The sequence below is a fragment of the Podarcis tiliguerta genome (assembly GCF_965153285.1).
Source record: "Podarcis tiliguerta genome assembly, chromosome: 3".
NCBI classification, from domain to species: Eukaryota; Metazoa; Chordata; class Lepidosauria; order Squamata; family Lacertidae; genus Podarcis; species Podarcis tiliguerta.
Window position 1 is genome coordinate 12,648,293 of NC_139536.1, and position 22,032 is coordinate 12,670,324.

Consider the following 22,032-nt stretch of genomic DNA (forward strand, 5'->3'; position numbering starts at 1 on the left):
CTCTATGGTTTAACTCACAGCACCACCCGCGTCCCACCCTACTGTACAAAGGGGGAAATAATAATAATAATAATAATTTATTTATACCCCAGCCATCTGGCTGAGTTTCCCCAGCCACACTGGGCGGCTTCCAATCAAGTGTTAAAAACATTAAATATTAAAAACTTCCCTAAACAGGGCTGCCTTCAAATGTCTTTTAAAGATAGGATAGCTGCTTATTTCCTTCACATCTGAAGGGAGGGTGTTCCAGAGGGTGGGTGCCACTACTGAGAAGGCCTTCTGTCTGGTTCCCTGTAAACTCACTTCTGGCAATGAGGGAACCGCCAGAAGGCCCTCGGTGCTGGATCTCAGTGTCCGGGCTGAACGATGGGGGTGGAGATGCTCCTTCAGGAAAAAAATACATGCATTTGTCTCTGGCCCCACTTACTAATGGCATGTGGACCCCATAGGGTCTCTCAGAAAGGAATGTGGCCCTAAGGCTGGGAAAGAATCCCCCTCCCTGTGCTAGATTTTTCAAGCTTAGGGGAAAACTTAGGCATCAGAGGGAGTCTTTTTGTAACCCGTTGCTGAGGACCTCAGACTAACTAACTGCCCCACTGCCTGCAGCTAAAAGCAGATCTCTCTCCAATAGCTACTGACTTCAGCGGATTTAACTGTGTAGAGTCAGTTGAACTATATGAGGGGAAAATGGAACCAAAGACTTTTGAGTGTTAGATTGAGCATTGTTAAGAAACTCCTACAGATCCCCTAGGTGTCCCTATTTTCCAGGGACTGTCCTGGATTTACAGAAGTCGCCCCAGGTTCTAATTTGATCCTGAAATGTCCTTCTTTTCCTTGTTGTTGTTTAGTCGTTTAGTTGTGTCTGACTCTTCGTGACTCCATGGACCAGAGCACGCCAGGCACTCCTGTCTTCCACTGCCTCCCGCAGTTTGGTCAAACTCATGCTGGTAGCTTCGATAACACTTTCCAACCATCTCGTCCTCTGTCGTCCCTTTCTCCTTGTGCCCTCCATCTTTCTCAACATCAGGGTCTTTTCCAGGGAGTCTTCTCTTCTCATGAGGTGGCCAAAGTATTGGAGCCTCAGCTTCAGGATCTGTCCTTCCAGTGAGCTTTTCCTTAGGATATTCCTATTTTCATAGGGGAAATGTTGGAGGGTATGGAGTTATGTGACCCCTGAGCCAAGGAGATAAGTAACTATGCAACCTTTAGAAGACAGTTGAAGGCAGCCTTGTATAGCGAAGGGTTTTAAGAAATGTTTTATTATGTTTTCATATATGTTAGAAGCTGTCCAGAATGTCTGGGGTAACCCAGTCAGATGGGCAGGGCGTAAATAATAAAATTACTATTATTATGCAATAGGAAGTCCCTATTTTCATAGGAGAAATGTTGGAGGGTATGCTCTTACAGGCACAGCAAGTCATGATGTATGTACTCGGGTTTTTTCTGGCTCGCTAACAATAACAGTGTTATCATTGCATAAAATATTTATACATCAACAACATAAAAATATGCTAATAGTGACAGGCCTCTGCCTCCTGAGACATTTTCAGCATGCACTGAATATGTGTGTCTGCGTCAAGCAATTTGTCCTGCCACAGTCCTGTGAAACGAGAGGAGGGATTTCTTTCATTATTTTAAGACTCTTAGGCTAGCATTCGATGCAAAATATAAAATATTCCTGGGACAGTTTACAAGGGAAAATAAAAAAGTATACAACACAGTACAGTGGTACCTCGGGTTACATACACTTCAGGTTACATACGCTTCAGGTTACAGACTCCGCTAACCCAGAAATAGTACCTTGGGTTAAAAACTTTGCTTCAGGATGTGAACAGAAATTGTGCTCCGGCGGTGCGGCAGCAGCAGGAGGCCCCATTAGCTAAAGTGGTGCTTCAGGTTAAGAGCAGTTTCAGGTTAAGAACAGACCTCCGGAACGAATTAAGTACTTAACCCGAGGTACCACTGTATAGTGTAAAAAAATAAAATAAATAAAATAAAAGAGTAAATGCAGCATAATATAGTCAAAAGATAAAGGGACTAGGGAGAACATCTGCCTGGTGTGGAGGGTTGAAGGTCAGTGGTAGAGCATTTGTTTTGCATGCAGGAGGTCGCAGGTTCAATCTCCAGCATCTCCAGGTTGGGCTGAGAGACACTCCTGTCTGAAAAACTGGAGATGTTCTACTAGTCAATATAGACCAGGGATGAACAACTTGTGGCCCTCCAGATGTTGTTGAGATTCCTGTTTCTATCATCCCATACCACATGCCAGGCTGCTGGGAGCTAGAGTTTTGTAACATCTGGAAACCAAAGGCTCCACATTCCTAGCTTAGACAATACTGGGCAAGATGGGCCCAAAAGTCTTATATGTTCAAAAGAAGCTTCCTTTGTACTAAGGCAGAAGATACATCAACCCTCCCTGGGGAGAAGCGTCCACACTGAGAGTGCCCTGTCCTCCATCACCACTTGCCTCACCTCACATAGCAGGATGATGGCTTCAAAGAAGTTTTCAGTTGAGGGCAAGCTCATGGTGAGCATATACAGACCCCCAAGCCATGTAGGCAGTGGCGTAGCGTGGGGGGTACAGAGGGGGCCGGCCGCACCGGGTGAAACATCTGGGGATTAGGGTTAGGGGCTCAAATCCACAGGTTAGGGGGCGCAAATTCTTGGGTGGGGTGCTGACAACCCACGCTACGCCACTGCATGTAGGGCATGGAAGGTGAGCACTAACACTTTGAGCTGTGTCCAGAAATGGAACAGATGGCAATGCGGCACTGGTAAGATATCCAACTTAACTGGTTGACAGCCTAGCAGCTGTATTCTTGTCTTGTTTTTAGCTTGTTCTGTTTTATCTGTGTAAGCCACCTTGAGTCCTGGACTGGGGGAAAGCCAGGATATAAATCAATATCACAATAATGCTAACAATATTCTGAGATAACTGCAATTTGTGAACAGATTTCAAAGGTAGCCTCTGCGTATATTAATTTACAGTAGTCTAATCTGAAAGTTAACAAAGCATAGATAACAGTCTGGGCAGGCTACTCCTGTCTAGCGGAGGTATAATACTTGGTTCAGACATTTTGCCGGGGGCAGTTGGGAGCTCTGAGTAGTTACAACTGAACTCAGGATTCCTGAGTTCATGGGATAAGTCTCAGCTTCAGCCATGAGCTAATTTCTTACATATTCTGTGGGAATGTTCAGGGATGCAGGAGAGGATATATTGTTTTATTATAGCCTTTCCAACTTGTGTTAACAAGTTCACAATTTAGCAGAGTAACATTCCCCTTTTTAAACTTGCAGCGGATGTGTTTGCTCAGGTTTGCTAAAGCCTCTATAATAACTGTTCTGGTATTTTCCCCTTATTCCCTCATAAAAGATAACAGTCTTCTATAAAAGTATAAAAAGAGTTTACTCACGTTCTGTTCACAATTGGATCCCAGAAGGCAGACTTAGCTTAGAAAAGTTACATACACCTGGAAACTATCTCATAAGGAGACAATCCCTTTGTCCTCTCTTGGCTGGAAGTTAAGAGAGCATCTTTGGCTAAGCGGATGTTCCTTTTCGATGCATGTAGTCAAAGAGAAAGAGATGGCTGTCCTGCCCTGTGCTTTTGTTGTTACCTGCACAGGTGAGGCCACGCCCACCTCTAGTCACATACAGAGGAAGTCTGTCCCAGCCCAGAAGGAAACAGGAAGTTTACCTGCTGGCTGGACAAACATTCCTCCCCATGTGTAAACATGTTCACTCTAGGAATGTTGTAGTTGACTGCTCTTGTGTTTCACATCCCACACATTCTCCCTATTGCTGCTGTCCATGGCAGAATGTGGCAGCCGTGTCAGGACTGGAGTCAGACACAGGAGAACAAGCAAGAAGCAGAGTTTGTCAGTGCAGTTAACTCTTTATTTTTTTTAAAAAAAGCATGCAATACTGCCCAGTAAGTCTTGCACCTATAGAGCAGTTGCTGGGACTGACAGTTCCCACCTTCACCCGCCTTGAAGACTCCTTCTCTGCCAGATGTTTCCCAAGCAGTCTCAAACTACATCGGGGCATCTCTAATCTCTGTTCCACTCTGTACATCACTCTGTGTGTCCTTGGAGACAAGGGTGGAGGGGAGTTTGCCATAGTAGGCAAACTGTTTTCTTCTGAAGCCTCTTGCCCCCCTCCTCTGTTTCAGCCTCTGAGTCTAAACTGCTCCCTGTCCACAGGCTCTCTGTGTTCACCAAATCATGTTGCCCCAACTTCTACCATTTTTCTCCCTCTGACCTCTGCTCTGTAACACCACCAATCCCTTTTCTCAGAGCCTTCCTCTTCTGTGATTTCCCTTAGGGCTTCCCCAGCTGGTGCTTTGCACTACTCCTCTGAATCCAGCCAGTCGCTGACAACTAAGTAGCAGGAAAACAGGTAAGGCCAGGCTGTCTTTTCAAACATCTCTCTGCTTAAATGCTACATTAGCAAGTCTGGAATAACCACCACATATCAACCACTATAGCAAGACCATTACACAAAGGTCCAAAAGCCACTAACATTAACCACAGCAACCCCTGGCTGATGAAATGTGGAATCAAGACTGCAATGACTATCGTACCCCCAAATCCTATATACTGAATTCTGCATATAAGGCTGTCTGTCAGGTTGTTATGATGAGCTCTTTAATAGCCAGTTAAAATTTCATAAAGTGAATAGGTATAATTCCACCTAGACAGCTTTGAAACCGCCCGCCCCCCCATTTCATTAATGTTATGGAATCTAAATGTATGTCCTAATTGGGCATCGTTCCTGGTGGGAATATTTCTTGAAATTAAAACCAGGGCAAATATATGCATTATGCTAATGCCAATTGACTAGAGAGCTAGATTGTATCAGTACCTACAAGGTGTAAGACAAGAATAAAAAGGCTTTGCTGGAAGTGGGAGTCTTGCCTCTGTATTGGCGTTCATTCCCACCCCCCACCCCCCCACAACCAAATACAAGTGGGCAGCTATGTGAGCTTAATGGCCTGGCTCACCTGCCCTTCCTTCCTTCCTTCCTTCCTTCCTTCCTTCCTTCCTTCCTTCCTTCCTTCCTTCCTTCCTCTGAAATTCTCTTGTTTGAATTATCAGAATCCAATGATGCCACTCTTACTCAAGCTTTTCTAATTACGTGAGGGAATCAGATAGGACCGTTGGCCCACACAGATGAGAAGTGGTGGGTGGAAGCAGTATTAGAGTAGTTGGAGCTGATATTACAGTGCAGTGCTAGCTGGTACCCATTGCGACTGGTAGGGTAGAAAGCAAGGAGACCAACAGTAGGTTGAGGGAAAACCAATGATGGGCAGAGCCACTCTCTGTTTAGTTGCATGTAAGAAGGCAGGCAGGTGGGCAGTGGCTGAGGGCAGGCTGAGTTGTTGGGGCACTACACTTGAGTAGGACCCTGGCAGAGACACATGCCCGACTGGCATGTTCTCTCCCTCCTGGTCTTTCATTCGGGAGCTTCAAAAGCTTTCTTCTGCCCGAACATCACAGCCAACCGACACCGGCACACTTAGGGATCCGCAGAGTTTGTGCAGTTGCGTAACAGAACCCCCGCAACTCAGCATTTTGGCTAATCTACTTTATTTACATATAAACACACACGGAGCACTGCAACATCTCTCTCTAGCATCAGACAGGAAAGAGAAAAAGAACAAAGGACAATAGTCCCACTTCACAGAACACAGTAAGACAAACATCCTGTCTTCGTCACTTCCCACTCTGTGGAGTCAAAACATAAACCATCATGTGAAAGACAACAATCCTATGACTGCAGTCATGGAGCCAGGAATTCTAATAGTGGCTGAGGGCAGGCTGAGTTGTTGGGGCAGTGCCCCATGTGCCATAATCAGAGGTAGATTTAGTACTATGAAACTAAAGAAACTAAAGAGCCAGTGTGGTGTAGTGCAGGGGTCTGCAACCTTTAAGACAAAAAGAGCCACTTGGACCCGTTTCCGAAGAAAAAAAAACTGGGAGCCGCAAAACTCGTCATTATAAAAATAACTTTTTTGTCACTTTTTATTATTATTTCTTTGTTTGACCCCTCAGAATTACTCCTCCTCATAGAAATAAATGTTAAATTAACAAGTTACCTTTTTTTGTGTGTGTGTTCTTCACTCCCCTTCAAAACAGTGACCAGCGTACATGCCGCCTTTCAATGCAGTGACCAGCGTACATGCCACTTACAATGTAGCGGGAGGGCGGGTGGGTGGGAAGTTGACGTTGGGACAGTGCGTGACTAATGCACGCACCGCCCCCATGCGACGTCACAGCCAGTACAGCGCCCACCACAGTGGGGAGTGTCGGGGCGCACAATGCACCTCCTCCCCTCGCTAGTATCCGCCCCGGAGCCATGGCAAAGGTGTAAAAGAGCCACATGTGGCTCCGGAGCCGCGGGTTGCAGACCCTTGGTGTAGTGGTTAAGAGCAGTAGACATATAATTTGGGGAACCGGGTTCGCATCTCCGCTCCTCCACACGCAGCTGTTGGGTGACCTTGGACTAGTCACACTTCTCTGAAGTCTCTCAGCCCCACTCACCTCACAGAGTGTTTGTTGTGGGGGAGGAAGGGAAAGAAGAATGTTAGCCGCTTTGAGACTCCTTTGGGTAGTGATAAAGCGGGTTATCAAATGCAAAACTCTTAAGCTTCCCCTAATTCTGGAGGGGCCAAAGAAGCAACTTAAGTCCACAATGCTTAAAATTTTGGGTCTAGTAGACCAACTTTGAGTGGCACAACTCAATTTGATTTTTATTGTTGTATATATTTCAACAACCCCAAAGTTTGACGGTCAGTAGCACAGAAGCTGTGAAGGTGTCGTATCGGTCAGGGAAGAACCCCACTGAAGAAGACAACAGTGGTTACCTAAACTTCATTGCTGGTTGTGAAGGGGCTCATGGGAATTGTATTCCAAACAGCTGGTGTGCATCAGGTGGTGAAGGCTATTGCATAGGATTACTGCCTCAGACTACAGTCCTACCTTCCCTGAAGTTGATAGCTTGATGGGGTGGGGTTGGTGCTTCTGTATCAGCCACTGCTAGTAGATAGAAGTGTTGCCAGAGAGGGAGAAGGTCTGCCATGCTGGGGGCCCCAACTACACCCAGATAACAACAACAACAACAACAACAACAACAACAACAACAACAACAACTACAACAACTTCACTTCTCACAGTGAGGGAACTGTCAGAAGACCCTCAGAGCTGGACCTCAGTGTCTAGGCTGAACGATGGGGGGTGGAGATGCTCCTTCAGGTATACAGTGCTGAGGCCACTTAGGGCTTTAAAGGTTAGCACCAACACTTTGAATTGTGCTTGGAAACGTACTGGGAGCTGAACTGAAAGCTACCAATAATGGTTCTATTGCAGTTGGTAGCAAACATAATCCCCCCCAACAAGATTTTTTTTGGGGGGGGCAGGGTCACCTGATCATGCAGAGTTAAAAAAAGAAGGGAGAAGCTTCTCCACCTTCCACCCTAGCTGGTATGAGCTGGCAGGTCCTGAGATATAGTGATGAATTTGCCACTCTGCTCCTTCACAACCTCACTTGGGCTTGAATTACTGACTACGGAAGAAGGCTCTAAACTTACAAGAATGGTGCTCATTGTTGTGCTCTACCATCTGCCTTTACAAATCCATTTAGGGTTGATCTGTTAGCTACTGAACACAACTGTCTATAGATGTTGCTAGCCTGGCGTGGAGGAGCTCCTCCACTAGCTTCTAAGCCAGGTGAGTCATTGTTGCTTACCAGAAGGTAGAAGGGGGAAGGGTGAGGTGGTGGGGAGGTTGATGCAGTGCAAATCCATGGACAGGCGTGCTGGATTGGCTCCACTGGTGTGTTAGCATCACACCAACCTCCCCATTTGCTTGCCCATCCCTCTGTCCTCCTGACAAGCAATAGGGACCCATCTGTCGGGAAGCTAGTATAGTTGCTCTGCCTCACCGAGTGAGCCACTTCTGGCTATATGCTCATAAGAACTATGGTAGTTATTGTGCATTTAGATCTGGCCATTGAGAGTGTTTATCTATTGTTTCCTCATTCAGCGGCCAATATCGGCTGCTTCCCAAGAAGCCACATGGGTATTAAGAGCTGGTATTATTCCTTCCCCATTGTTTATTCTGGCAAGTGTCTCATGGCATGAAGCTGAATCATAGGACAAATAACAGACAATTTATTGAAGATCTCTCTCTCTCTCAATTATTACTTGCCAAATCCATTACTGAACAGGGTTATTTTCTTGGTCCTTTCAACAGCCCGCATTAATGAGATTCATGGGGTTAATCTTCCTTTCTGTGAAGAGGAAAAACCCACCACATTTTTTAATGAAAAAATGCGGCTAATTTTATTAAGTGGGATCTAGCATTGGTATTGAATCATCTCTATTTGGAGCGTGCATCTATAATTCATCCTTACAAAGGGTTAATACTTTCCCCACTGGGCATCTCCATAGTGAATTATTCATCCCAGTCTGTCCTGCCAAGAAAGAAGACTAAATCTCTTGCATATTTTTGCAGCTTTTATAGGGGTGAACTTGGACTGAATTTTGAATTTTGGTATCCTGGAAATCTTCAATAATCACTCATCCTCATAAACTCTGTGCTGGGATGCTACTGAGCTACTAGATTCTGCAAACATTTTCTCTGTGACACACAAACACCAGCGATCAAAATTCTGTCTCATTATAGTGTGGTCAACAGACAGAACAGGGCTATGCAAATAGGAAGAGGCTTGATTTCAAATGATATGGGTGGAAACATAGGAAGTTACATTACATCAGCTCAGACTTTATTGTCTACTCTGTACTGTCTATTTCATACTGCCTATTTGGACCGGTAGCAGCTCTTCAGAGTCACAGTTAGAGATGTAAGAAGGCAGCAAATTTCCGTTCCAACCTGCATTTATGACAATAAGCGCTGTTTCTATTCTGTTGCAGTTCGGCTTCTGCCAGAAATACTATTAATCTTGCTGCTTGCCTGTGCTTGAATTTAATGATCCATTAATGACATCACTGATTCTATCATTCCACACCATTTTTGTTGTTGTTGTTTAGTCGTTTAGTCATGTCCGACTCTTTGTGACTCCATGGACCAGAGCACGCCAGGCACTTCTGTCTTCCACTGCCTCCCGCAGTTTGGTCAAACTCATGCTGGTAGCTTCGAGAACACTGTCCAACCATCTCGTCCTCTGTCGTCCCCTTCTCCTTGTGCCTTCCATCTTTCCCAGCATCAGGGTCTTTTCCAGGGAGTCTTCTCTTCTCATGAGGTGGCCAAAGTATTGGAGCCTCAGCTTCAGGATCTGTCCTTCCAGTGAGCACTCAGGGCTGATTTCCTTCAGAATGGATAGGTTTGATCTTCTTGCAGTCCATGGGACTCTCAAGAGTCTCCTCCAGCACCAGAAATGGAGGGAGAGCCAGAAGAGGATGGCTTAATAAGGAGAGGATGCACAAACACAGAGAGATGGGCAAGAGGAACTCTAGTGGGCTGCATTTCATCATTTCATTTGAACTTTGCCTGCAGATCCCAAATGTACCTTGTACACCGTGCCAACTTTCCCATTTCCCCCCTTTTGTTTTGCTGCAAAAAGCCTGCCTATCAATCTTTGCTTTATATTTCCCAACTGATTTAAAAAGAAACAATTTCTATGTGCCCTTAAAAAAAAAAGAGAGATATCATTTTGGGAGATTAGGAAAGAAAAGGTGGAGAGGGGTGAGAGGCAGACTTCATTAGAGATTGTGTCTTGGGCACAGCTCAGTTCTTTGATTGTAGGTTTGCTAAGGACATTATAATTGCCTTGATGTTTTCTTTTTATTCAGCAAATAATGCCCCAAGGACCAATCATCAGGCAGCAAAGCATGAAAGGGTATATAGTATAACTGAGACAGGGAAATCCTCCCAGGATGTTAAGACAGCCATTTCCAGTTCATTAATTTTAACTCTACATGACATAAGAACTTACTCAATGGCAAAAAATATGCCTTTCTCAAGTGAAGGGTTGGGGCAATTTAAGTGACAATCCTGTATACCAGTGTAGGGAACCATCCAGAGGTTGCTGTACCACACTTGGAATAGTGTCACAGTTCTGGTGAGCTCACATTAAAAAAAAAAAAGATATTGCAGAGCTGGAAAAGGTTCAGAAATATGCAGCAAAAATGATCAAGGGGATGGAACAGCTCTCAAAGAAGGAAAGGTATATAAATCAGGACTTTTCAGTTTGGAGAAAATGGAAGAAAGAGGGAACATGATAGGGCTGTATAAAATTAAGCATGGTATGTAGAAAGTGGGTGGAGAAAAGATTTCTGCTTTGTCTCAGACTGCAAGAACCTGTGGACATCCAATCCACAAGAAGCTGGGTATGTTTAGCCTGGAAAAGAGGAGACTGAGAGGAGATACGATAGCCACCTTCAAATATCTCAAGGGCTTTCCCATGGAAGAGGAAGCAAGCTTGTTATCTCCTGCTCTGGAAGGTAGAACTTGAACCAATGGCTTCAAGTTACAAGAAACACCAGGAAAAACTTTCTGATGGTAAGAGCTGTTTGACAGTGGAACGGACTCCCTCAGGAGGTGTTGGACATACAGTCAGGCTGTGGTCCATAGCAGTGACCAGAGGAGGAGTGAGCACTGGGAGAAGTGCAGAAGAAAGAAATGGCATGGTACACATGCATCAACACAACCGGACACCTTCATCTGCCCCAGCTGCAACAAAACATGTCTCTCCCATATCGGTCTCTATAGCCACAGCAGACACTGTAACCCTCCTATGGTTTGACTTCACCCCGGAAGGCTCACTCTTCCATTGTCTCTCCAGACAGATGGGTGCTGACTAGAATGGTGTTATGTTCTTGTGGGTCCAACTTAAATAATCCCTGACCTTCAACCATGCTGATTAGGGCTAGTAGGAATTGGAGAAGACCATCATATGGAGGTCATCAGGATCTGACACCCCTGTTATAGACATCTACCTGAAAGTAAGTCCCACTGACCTAGCTCTTTTCAAACTAAATCATACTCTCAGCAGTCCCATTGAAATCAATGTGCCTAAGTTAGAAATGTCTATTGATTTCGGTGGGTTTACTCTGAGTATGATTTATCTGGAGACAACCCTTCTGAGATGAAACGAACATAAATCTCGATATCCAATCTCTTTTAAGTCATTTATTAATAGAATGCCATATATTACATTCCTGGTGGATGTAATTGCATCAGAGTTTAAAAATATGTGCAACTTGAGAGACTCTGGCTACACAATTATGCTTGGGTATGATATTTCTAGCTATGGAAGAGCTTTTAGCAATGTGCATACCAGTGCAAATCTTTATGGGTTTTCTGAAATGTAAGTACTCTTATGTTGGAGTTATTTTTTATCAACGTATTTCTTAACCACCCTTCCTCTGCAGACTCCAGGGTGGTGTATAGAAGGCTTACTTCCTAGTAAGTGTGCATAGGACTGCAGCCTAACTCTCCCATTTAGATTAATGGGGTCTGAAAGACTCCAACCAGTCCCCAGGTAGCTATAGAGGGGACCACATCCAGAGAGGGCCGTTTCTATTACAGATCAGGCATGTCTCTTAAAGGGGTCAGCTACACACACTAGAGGGGAGGGAGGAACAATCTAACAACAACAACAAAACTTATTATTTATGCCTCGCCCATCTGGCTGGGTTTCCCCAGCCACTTTGGGCAGCTTCCAACAAAATATTAAAATACAATAGTCTACTAAACATTAAAAGCTTCCCTAAACAGGGCTGCCTTCAGATGTCTTCTAAAAGTCTGGTAGTTGTTTTTCTCTTTGACATCTGGTGGGAGGGTGTTCCACAGGGAGGGCGCCACTACCAAGAAAGCCCTGTAACTTGGCTTCTCACAGTGAGGGAACCACCAGAAGGCCCTCGGCGCTAGACCTCAGTGTCCAGGCTGAACGATAGAGGTGGAGATGCTCCTTCAGGTATACCGGACCGAGGCCATTTAGGGCTCTAAAGGTCAGCACCAACACTTTGAATTGTGCTCGGAAACATACCGGGAGCACATATATGAGCACATATATACTGGGAGCAGTATATGAAAAGGATGGGGACTCTTAAGCCCAGGTTCTGAATGTGGCCTTCCATATCTGTGTGGCCCCTGGAGTCTCTTCAGGCCATATTCCTTCGCAGCCACACTCCTTCTTTCCAGGTTGCACCCCTCACTAGCCCCACAAGTGTTTTCCCCCTCGCCCCCCAATCTGGAATGTGTCCTTGGATTCTGATAATTCTTCTTTGCTTGCTTGGGTGAAGCTTAGAGAAGTGTGTGTGTGTTTAAAAGCAAGCCTGGTGCGGAAATGCAAAATAAACACCCATCGCTCTGCTCACTTTTGCTTCTTTGCTGCCAACCCGTGTGGGGAATACTGGGCTAGGTGGGGCCAACAGTTCAATTTGGTATATGGCAGCTTCATGCATTTGTATTGATTGGTTTGCCTTGTTTAACACAATCCCCATCTCTAGAGGAGCAGTGTGGTGCGATGTAGCATAGATCAGCAACAAAGGATGCGTCCTCATACCTATGTCCTCTCTCTGCCTGGGTGACTTTGTCAGTTTTAATGCATATTGCAAAGATATCTATTCCAGATCTCCTTCTGCAGGTAATGCCTGCGACACTGATCTAAATTACTTTCCATTATGTGTTTTATGGAAAATAAATTCCCACAAATAAAAATTCAAGCAATTTGCTGCAACAGCAAACTGCCTCTGGTATTTTGGGTTTAATAAACAAAGCCATCTTTGGATGGGGGGGGGGGAGTCTGGCAAAATATAATCAAGGATGACAGGCTGGCTGTGGGAAATGCAAGTCCTTGATGTATATATCTACTTAAAAGCTTGTCAGATGCTCTGACGCATTAATTTAGGTCTATTGTGCAATGAAAAGTACCTGTTTTCGTGGGGCAGAGAGAACATATGGCGTGTCACTTAGCACATGACATATTTTTAGATCACATTGTCGTACGTTTGTGTGGATATTTGCTGAATGCAAATGTCTCTGTCTCGGTGTGTGGTTATTTTGCAAAGGAAGACTATAATCCTGACTCATTGCTAACCATGGTTAATATATCAGGAACCATCGTCAGACTCTCTCAGCAAAGATCATTCCTTTCCTGGAGCAGATTTCTGTCCCTCTCTCCTGCCCATAAGCTCTTAATTGGTGGCACCAATTTTAACTAGAGTTAAAGTTGATGCTTTTGAATTACGGTGCTGGAGGAGACTCTTGAGAGTCCCATGGACTGCAAGAAGATCAAACCTATCCATTCTTAAGGAAATTAGCCCTGAGTGCTCACTGGAAGGACAGATCATGAAGCTGAGGCTCCAATATTTTGGCCACCTCATGAGAAGAGAAGACTCCCTGGAAAAGATCCTGATGTGGGGAAAGATGGAGGGCACAAGGAGAAGGGGACGACAGAAGACGAGATGGTTGGACAGTGTTCTCGAAGCTACAAACATGAGTCTGACCAAACTGCGGGAGGCAGTGGAAGACAGGAGTGCCTGGCGTGCTCTGGTCCATGGGGTCACGAAGAGTCGGCCACGACTAAACGACTAAACAACAATGAAGTGTGCCCCTTTCAACCCAGCATGTGAAATTCACTCCAGAATAGCACTTTCAGATTGCAGTTAAACAGCAACCTTGTTCACGATTGTATTTATTTATTTTCAGTATTTATATTCTGTTCCAAATAACAAAAGTACTCTGGGCAGTTTAAACCTTCAATGAAGCTCAATAGTGTTTGTTTAGGCCAGTAAGAGCTCCTATGTTTGCAAAGGGACTGTTTTAATGTGAAATCAAAGGCAATTACATAGTAAATAAGATGAAATTTCCTGCCAATTTTTGTGGATGGCCTCTCGGCTAATTAATTTTTTTAATGAATCTTGAAAACTAAGGCCAGAGCGACAAAAAACAAACCAATATCCACATACCAGGGATAAAGTGATTCCTGTTTATTCCCTGTCAGCTTTGCATGCACTTGTTCGCAAGGCCATTTTTGTCTCATCCTAAGATTTAAATGCACCCACAGATTTAGCAGTTTTGGAAGTATTCCAAATACCCTCCACCCCCTTGAAGTGCACATTTTTTGTACACGTGTAAAGTCCAAATACTCATTTTCAATGTCTGTTTTGGGTACATTCTTTGAACCAAGAACTGTGCTGCAAAATTCAGAGAAGTATGAAAATCACATGTTGGTCTGGGAAGTGCAAATCAGGCTTAAAGATGTGGACAAAGCAAAACCCTCAAAAATCCCTCAAGCACATACACACACACAATACTGAAAACAGGAGTCCCTGAGTCATGTTTCCCATCTCACTCCACACCTTGAGGTAAAGTTTCATTTTGTATTGCTTTTTAAATGTGTTGTCCTGAATGTGTTGTCCTATTAGACTCCTTCAGGAGGAAGGGCAGGACACAAATTTAATAAATATGTTGAAGCAGTATCTTCTTCTACCTACCTGATGTCATCGCATCAGAGGTGAGGAACCCCCAACCTGTGGCCCTCACCAGGCCTTTCCCCAGACCATACCTTCCACTGGCCCTGCCCTGAGTGTTTTTGCCTATCTGGATGTGTCCTTGAACTGTGATAATGCCTCATGCTTTCCTGAAGAGAGGATGGAGAAATGTGTATGCACACATGTCGGTGGGGTGGAAAGTTCTGGCTTTCATGTGCGAGGAATGTGGCCTGCTGTAAGAAGTACATCATTCTGCTCCCTTTTGCTTCCAGTCTCCCTCAGTTTTGGTTCAAGACCCACTTGCAAAAGGCTTATGGCCTCCAAAAGGTTGTCCATGACAGAATGTGGCCCTTCAGCTGAGAAACACATCACAACCCTATATTAGCACTACACTGGGCTGACCCTGATCCATTTCACTATTACCGCTGCCAGGGGTGGCCACCTCTGTGCCATTCAAAGCACTTATAGGACACTTCAATAGTAATGGCTCTTCCCAAAGAATCATGGGAACTGAAGTTTGTTATGGTTGTAGAGAGGTGATAGGAGACCCCCCTATTCCCATCACGGAGCTGTAATTCCTAGAGTGGTTTAATAATTCTTCTTCCTGGAAAACTCTGGGAATTTTAGATCTGTGAGGAGAATAGAGGGTCTCCTAGTATTTCCCAGCACCCTTAACAAACTACAGCTCCAGAAGGAACTTTTTATCACATGGTGGGAATGTAAAAAAGTGAAAAGCTTCTGGGAAATGATATATAATGAGATGGAAAAGATGTTGAAATATACATTTATTAAGAAACCAGAAGCTTTTTTACTTGGCATTGTAGGAGATGATATTAACAGACAGGATTGTAAGCTGTTTTTATATGCAACGACATATATTATTGGCACAAAAATGGAAGCAAGAAGAATTACCAGCAAAAGAAGAATGGAGGATGAAGTTGATGGACTATGCAAAATTAGATAAATTAACAGGAAGGATTCAAAACCTGCAGGATCAGAGATTCTTAGAGGACTGGAGTAAATATATGAACTATTTGAAAAGTAATTGTGATGAACAGATTACGCTCCTAGGAGTGCAAGAAGTTTTGTAAAGTGGATTATCTGAAATATTGCAAGAAAGACTATGAAAAGAATTATTAGCTAAGGAGAATTAAATGCGATATAGAAATTAAGAAATGCAGAATAAGTGATAAAGAACGGAAAATCATCAGAGGTGTTGACGGAAATCTAAAACATTGGATAAGATGAGAAGATATGTTGTATGACTGTTGGAACTGATATGTTAAAAAATCAATAAAAATGCAAAAACAAAACGAAAAACGAACTACAGCTCCAACCCTTCAGGACAGATTAAAAAAAAGTACTTCATGCAGAGCATAGTTAAGTTATGGAGGTCACTCCCAGAGGTGGTGGTGATGGCCACCAACTTTGACGGCTTTAATAGAGGACCAGACAAATTTGTATAGGAGACGTCTATCAGTGGCTATGAGCCATTATGGTTTTGCTCTGGCTCCATGGTTGGAGGCACTAGGCTTCCGAATGCCAGTTGCCTAAGCAGATGTGAGAAAGCTCTTGAGCTCAGATCCTGCGGGCAGGTTTCCCACAGGCATCTCATTGCCCACTTTAGGAACAGGATGCTGGGCTAGATGGGCCATTGGCCTGATCCAGCAGGCCACTCTTGTGTTCTTATTGTGCTGGGCCCAGGGGTAACGTGAGAACTGTGGTCCAGATCCGATCCAGAATCCGAAGATTCCGCTGGGAGTCAGTCCAACAGGGTCAAGGCAGGACATGAGGCAGGAAACCAGGCAAGGACAGGTACAGGATCTCAGGCAGGATCTGGTATACAGCAATGTTGCTTCCACAACCTGGGGCAGGGTCTGACAGCCTTTTATCTTTGTCAGGGTAACGGCTGGTCCTGATCCCCCGGTGACTCACCTCCCTGTTTCACCCGAAGGTGAGCATTCCTCCTGTGAGTACTCAGGTCTCTCCTTCTCTCAGATCTTTGTCTCTGCAGCTTGGGAGACATCGGTGGGTTCCTAGACCCAGGGGCCACCTCAGCCGCTCCTGACCCAACTGGTAGTTGAGCAGCTCTAAGTGATTGCCCAGCTGAAGGCAATGAGATAATCCCCACATCTGGAGCCAGGGCAGGCTCAGGCCTCTGACTCGGCCCAGCTGGTGTTTGTTGCAGGGGAACCAGTGCAGACTGGCACTCTTCAGGATCAGGCCCCAGACTTGGTTCAGATGATGCCTGAGGCAAAGGATCCGGTGCACACTGAGACTCCTCTGGTTCTGAGTCTGAGTCCCAGGCCGTCACACTTAGGATCTTGCGGGGAAGCCATGACTGTTAAAGTGGTACACGATAGTGCTTAAAACGCATGGTGTTGGTGTAGCCTTCCTGTAATGGTGCCATGACAAGAGGCAAGTCGCTGAACAATTTGTAAGAGAGGGAGGAACCCGGCCCAGAGCTGTCATTTCTGGCAATTTTAACCTTAGTTCTGCCTCATGTCTTCCGTTAAAACAAGGTTGCTTATCATTACCACCAGGACAGCAGATGAATTTACCTCAGAACTGACTCCTAACCCTGCCAACTATCCCCATCGTTGGAAGTTCTTGAAAAGGGAGTGGAATACCCACAGCATATCTGTTAGGTTAAAATGCTCTATCCATGAGGAAAATGTTTGCAAGTTTTGGGCCCAGGGGCCTCCTTTGTTGAAAACGTTCGTGTGTTTGAATTGTCCCAGCGAGAAATGAAATCTGCCTTCCTGCCTGCCGGGCTCTGTCAGGTGCAGAGCGGCACAAATTCATATGCTCATATTTCTTACTAATACCCAGCCTGACAATTCTCATTGCCTCATGGTCTATCCATTTAGATCACGGGATGTGGAACCTAGCTCTCCAAAGATTGCTTAATTCATCAGGGTTAGCTAGGGTTTAGCCAGCTCTATTAAAGGGGGAGCAGAAGTTTAGACAGCCATGGCTTAGGAAACAGCTATTCATCTGACTGTTTGCTACAGCTAACTACCGATAATTAGAGTCTGTGGCTGAGGTCAGGCCTATGGGAGCAATTTACTTTGGAGTTTGTCTGAATAAGGTCCAAAGACCACTCATAAATAACACTAAAAGTAGTAATTATTGAAAATTGGTACTCAGATGTGCATCCACTGGCCAGCCACTCTATAATTGTAGATTAAGACCTTGGCATGAAATTAGATAGGCAGCAGATTTAAAGGGTAGCACGAAGACTTCTGTCAGCACCGGGCGTGCGATGGCTAATTTTGTAAATAGTATTATTGAAAATGGCTTGGTGTTTTGTTTACAGAACAGCATGCTTGACAGGTAACCTTTGAAGCTGACTGAATAGTTTTGCTTGTTTGTTTAATATATATGAAGTCAACTCTGCACCCTTGTTTTGGAAAAGACAATCTTTGCCCTCGTCTGCAGCCTCTCCTTACAGGTGATCACGGGATGTGGAACCTGGGTCTCCAAAGATTGATTAATTCATCAGGGTTAGCTAGGGTTTAGCTAACACTAATGAGGAATTGCTCCTACACTGGTAATCTTGGCTGCAGAACAAGGTGGTGGTGGTGGTGGGGAGCTCAGTCTGGTGGCCAAATGCGGCCCCCAGACCTGTCTATCTGGCCCTCACCAATACATACTCCAGCCCAGGCCACGAGCATTATAACCCCTCACTGGCACTGCTTCAAGTTGGACTCATAGTAGACCTATTGAAATTAATGGAACTTACTCATGCTCATTGGACGCAGGTGGCACTGTGGGTTAAACCACAGAGCCTAGGGCTTGCCGATCAGAAGGTCGGCGGTTCGAATCCCTGTGACGGGGTGAGCTCCCGTTGCTCGGTCCCTGCTCCTGCCAACCTAGCAGTTCGAAAGCATGTCAAAGTGCAAGTAGATAAATAGGTACTGCTCCAGCGGAAAGGTAAACGGCATTTCCGTGTGCTGCTCTGGTTTGCCAGAAGCGGCTTAGTCATGCTGGCCACATGACCCAGAAGCTGTACGCCGGTTCCCTCAGCCAATAACGCGAGATGAGCGTCGCAACCCCAGAAGCGGCCACGACTGGACCTAATGGTCAGGGGTCCCTTTACCTTTACTCATGCTCATTAATTTTAGTGGGTCTGCTCTGGGCAAAACCCACCTCCCTCTTGCTTGTCTAGATGGAGAGATGTATGGGTGTAGATATGGTGCTTCTGCATACCTGGAGGGTAAGTGGCTGTACAAAGGTTAAGAATCACCTTTGTTGTTCCAGCTACCTTGTCTCTGGGCCCCAACCAAGCTGGAAGGTTGACCTTGGGTCTCTATCTCTGTTCACAGACGATACTGAACGTAACCAACCCTTGCTGCTTCTTCAATTTGATGTTGCTGCTTTTAAAGAAAAACGAAACCAGCCAATGCAATGCTTCTAATTGCAATGGCAGTTTATATTGCCTTCATCGCTTCATGGAAAAGAGACAAACAAATGCGGTCAATAAATAAATGAAGAAATAAAATGTCTGTGGCTATTAAATGTCAAGTCCTCTTCCTGGAAGGTTTTTGTGTGTGTGTGGTTTTGGCAGCTCACACCACTGTTCTGCGTGCTGAAGAAAATGTGCTTAAACATTGCTTTTTAAGGAGCACGACCTTTCATTTCAGCTGTGGCTTAAAACCCTCAAGAGCTGTTTACTCAAGATGTGAGCATTTGGTGGAAAAGCCCTTTTGAGCCTCCAACTGTCATTCAGCTGTGTTAAGAAAAGGAAGGAAATGTTTTATTTTAAGCTTAAAACACCCCAGTGCCTCCTTTCCCTCAGTGAGCTGGGGCAGGGACCAGGGATAGGGGACCAATGGTTCTTCACCTAGATTCCTGACCTGCCTCCTCCATCTCTGAAACCTTCCAGGGAGTCTCCCAGTGGTTCTTCATGGTTCATTGAGAGCCAGTATGGTGTAGTGGTTAAGAGCGGTAGTCACGTAATCTGGGGAACCGGGTTCGCGTCTCCGCTCCTCCACATGCAGCTGCTGGGTGACCTTGGGCTAGTCACACTTCTCTGAAGTCTCTCAGCCCCACTCACCTCACAGAGTGTTTGTTGTGGGGGAGGAAGGGAAAGGACAATGTTAGCCGCTTTGAGACTCCTTAAAGGGAGTGAAAGGCGGGATATCAAATCCAAACTCCTCCTCCTCCTCTTCTTCTTCTTCTTCTTCTGAGTCATGGCTTGTAACAAAGTTGTGGAAATTCCTCCCCACATAGGTTTGACTGGCACCTTCACTATACCGTATTTGTCATATGCTGAAGATCCACCTTTCTATCCTGGCCTTTGACACTTGAGATGTATTTTTTAGGACCCGCCGTATTCTTGTGTTTCTAATTTGTTTCAAGCTGTTTTCAAGGTTATATTTTAAATTCCTGTGACTTGATGAACAATAAACTTTGGGTTATGACAAATTCATACAAAAATGCACATCTTGGCACAAAATCATAGCAACGCATACATAAAAATGTGTATTTTAGAAGGGAAATGCATACATATGTACAAAATGTGCACAATTCCAATGCATTTTTGGTGTGCTTTTGCATTTCTCAGGAAATGGGGTAGAACAGACTTACGATTGAATGCATAAGACCCAGAGACCTCCCCCATAAATAAACACGCATTTGACTCAAATTTTAGTTTTGGTTTTTGGCAGAATTTAGTCCACAACTTTATTGATTACAGACAAGTGAGTGGTTGCATAGGCTCTGGTTCGACTAGCTCCATGCACCCTTGCAGGTAGCGCTGACCCAGGGCACCAGCATAGGTCAGCCAAGGGTGAACACCTGAGGTAGGTGAAAAGCCCGGGAACAGACTCTGTTCACTCCCTAGATGCTCCCCTGGACTCACGGCATGGCACAACCATCTCTTGACCAAACCAAGATGAGTCCCTGGATTCCTTTAACAGAATACCCTTCACATAGGGATGGCGAGACCGTTCTCCCATCCCTATCACCTGAACCAGTGCCTATCCTCAACCTTACAAGTTGTGATGATTTGCTATGTGGCAGGTGGAACCCAAATGGCAACAGCCAATCAGCCAAGTGGGGAAAATTCCTGCTGTGCCCCTGTCCCAACGACAGACGACACACAACGGCATAGCAAGGTCAAGCGCAAAATGCCCTAAAAGTAGGGAGAGTTGGGCGGGTGTTCCGATGCACGAGTCGAAAGAGGAAGCTCTGGGTCACGTGCATGGGTATTTATAGGTCCCTCAATCCGTTTAGACTGCACCCCATTGGCCAGATTAAAGCCAGAAATTAGGGACCTACCCACCGGGTGTTGTGGCTGTCCAGTATACCCACCCACAACCAGGAGGTCAGTCTCCAGGTCTCACCGCAACATGTTACCTCTTTTAGGGAGGACACGATTTACCCAAAGAATCCACGGAACTGTTGTTGTTGTTGTTTAGTCGTTCAGTCGTGTCCGACTCTTCGTGACCCCATGGACCAGAGCACGCCAGGCACTCCTGTCTTCCACTGCCTCCCGCAGTTTGGTCAGATTCATGTTTGTAGCTTCGAGAACACTGTCTAACCATCTCGTCCTCTGTCGTCCCCTTCTCCTTGTGCCCTCCATCTTTCCCAACATCAGGGTCTTTTCCAGAGAGTCTTCTCTTCTCATGAGGTGGCCAAAGTATTGGAGCCTCAGCTTCACGATCTGTCCTTCAAGTGAGCACTCAGGGCTGATTTCCTTAAGAATGGATGTGTTTGATCTTCTTGCAGTCCATGGGACTCTCAAGAGTCTCCTCCAGCACCATAATTCAAAAGCGTCAATTCACCACGGAACTGTAGCTTAACCTTAACAAAGCTGCATTTCTCAGCACCCTTAACAAAGTACAGCTCCCAGGATTTTTTTGGTGAGGTGGGGTGGGTTGAGCCATGTACATTAAATGTATGGTGTGCATGTCTCAATGGAACAATACCAGGCTGATCCACCCATCCCTACAGCAGACAAATCTTGGTCTGATCCTACAAGGCTGATATAGAAACGGGCAACCACACTTCTCACATAATGTTGGAAGCAGACCTTTGGTGAACTGGAGAGCAGACAAAACACTCACGTGATAATCCCCCAGCACACTGCCTTGTTCAGAACCAAGGGCGCATGCTATGTTTATGCCACTTTGCTTCTAATGGCCTAGGTTGTCAACACAAGCTTGGCGTGCAAAATGGCATTTTTCTCCACCTAAATAAAAAACAAATCTCAAACCAACTTGAGACCCAAATAGTGTTTGTCTATTTATTTGCAGAACTTAATTGGGTAGCACCGACTGCTAAACAAAAGCTGTCTTCTTGGCTTGCAGCTACTTTTTGGAGATCAGCTGCATTTGCAATTTTGAGTTTATTCCAGATCAGCCTACAGCGTGTATACTAAGCAGGCATCACTACAGTAAAATAGTTTGGGAGGTGCCCGATGACGTTCTCTGGAGTCTCATTAAGGTACCGAAACAGAGGTTACTTTTGTTGAAAGGGCCGAAGCAGCCTGCACCACTTGTGATGTACCAAACTGAGCATAAGCTAACAGCTGTGAATTGTGGCTTCTCAGGTACCAGGCAACCTCC